This window comes from Taudactylus pleione, unplaced genomic scaffold (genome assembly GCF_031769625.1).
Source record: "Taudactylus pleione unplaced genomic scaffold, aTauple2 ptg000155l, whole genome shotgun sequence".
Lineage (NCBI taxonomy): Eukaryota > Metazoa > Chordata > Amphibia > Anura > Myobatrachidae > Taudactylus > Taudactylus pleione.
The window spans coordinates 12,009,091-12,011,376 of record NW_028284557.1 but is presented as its reverse complement, the minus strand read 5'-3'; positions in this window follow the sequence as shown (position 1 = coordinate 12,011,376).

The following is a 2,286-nucleotide window of genomic DNA, read 5'->3' as shown; positions in this document are numbered from 1 at the left end:
CTACTGGAGCTCCATTGGGATCTTCACAGCCTCAATGTTCACAAGCTCTGTGTGTAATGGCAAGTTCTAGGCAGCTTCCCTGTCAGGGGTCAAATACCTTGGTATAGTCATGTACTGGTCCCCAATTATCACAGCAAGTGGTCCCCATGTTCAACTATCAGACAGGCACCTCTCTACACATTTATCCGCTTTCCATACATTGGCGGCTTCCTCAGGAGATAGGCTGCATCCTTGTACTTCACCCTAGTCAATCCCGGACTTCAGTGTATATACTTTTGCTTTGTAACATGCAATAGTTCTGTCTGCATTCAGCTTTTTACAGAAGACCCATTTACTTTTGACTATCTTGTGGTGACTTGGCCTGTTAACTAAAGTACATGTATTGTCATTCAATCAAGTAATTTACTTATCAATTGCTGATTTTCATTTTACCCAGTTGTTCCTTGACTTTGCTTCCTGGATGTTTTGGGGTTCACAAAAGGTGATATTTTAAAATTCCTCATATCTTCTTATAGGGGGTTTTCCACTATTTGATCTTGCAGAACTCAAGCTTTAGTTTCAGCTTACTTTAAGTGTTGCTGTTTCTTAGAATGTAACATCTCTTGACTTTATAAGCTTTTTATTTGTAATGTCCCAGGGCCTGTATCCTTTACTCTCTTGGCAGTACACAAGCATGATACATGTCACAGATTTCAAATCCAGCTTATATCTCCATTCTTTGGGTATGTGAGCATACTCTTTACACCTTAATACTCTAAGATGGTTAATATTTGACTTACTTCCAGATCACGCTACTTGAGCACATTATTCTTCAAGTAAACTGCTGTAGACACTGCTTCTGTCCTAAAGCATTTTTCCAAGTTAGTGTCATGTAGCCTAGATCGAGTTCTTTCTACAATTGTGTGGTTGGAACATTCACTTACACCATTTTGCTATGCAATGGTCAGCTGATATTCAAAGTCATATTTCTTTAGGATGGTTTCTACATCTGTATTCCCGTATTCTCCACCATTGTCAGATCTAAACTTTTAACTTTTGATCAGTTTGAGTTTCTACTGATTTCTTGTAATCTGCACTCTTACTTGTTACTTTACCTTTTGCTTTGATGAAGTAAACATGTGTCACTCTTGTGAAATCATGGATAAATGCTACAAAGTATGTACATCGACTTATGGAATGTACTTCCATCACTCCACACATGTCTGTATGCACCAATGCTAGAAGTGCCTCAGCTCTTGTTGCTGATCTTGAAAAGGGCCAGCAGGCCTGTCTACCTATTATACAACTTTCACATGTCGGTGTCTCTTTGTCACTCATGGTTATTCCTGTCATCATCCCATCAAGATGTTTCCCCCTTTATCATACCCCATGTGGTCTGACAGCCTGTGCCAGAGTTCCATAGATTGTGAATCAGAGGCAATCACCACACAACACCCCTCCATGTCCAGGATGCACAGTGTTTGGCATCGGGTCACTGTCAGTATCACAATTCCTCTTTTATTTTGCACAACACATTTGACCTTGAAACCTTTCTTCACTAGGACACTTGTGGCAATGAGGTATGGTACAATTAACACATTTTGGATGTCTGACTATAGTTTCACCTCATTCTTAGGCATACCCTGATTGTCCCAACTTTTGTGGCTGTAAGAACCTTGTCTCCAATACCTCTGACTGTTATAGGACTGCATGTGCTTAACAAAGTAAATCATTCATGATTGCAACTGAAGTGCCTTGTGGCTCCTGAGTCCATGTACTAACAATCTCTTTTGTGACTATCTGTGGCACTTAAATCTCCCTGTCATGCTTCTTTTTCTGCGCAGTATTTCTATCTTTCAGTTGCATTCCGAGGCCTTGTGTCCAACTTTGAATGTGTTCTTGGAATTGCAGTAGTTTAGTCCTTACTATCAACACTGTTGATAGCATAGTCGTATTGGATTCTAAAGCTACTTCCAGGAAATCGAATTCAGATGTTAATTTCTGCAGCATTGCCATTGCTATTTCCTCATGAACTAGGACTCCCACAGATGTTAAATGCTGAGATACAGACATTATCTTGTTGATATAGTCATTCATACTTTTGCATTCACTTACCTTAGTGTTATACAGTACTCGCCTCAAGTTAAGTCTCCTCATGAGAACTTTATCTTCATACGCTGTCTGCAGGGCTATTCACATGTCATATGCTGACACCTTCCAGTGAATTATCAAATAAACATGTTGTTCCACACTTAAAGCCTATGGTTCTCGTGGCTCAATCTACATCATCAGGATTAGGATTGTCAC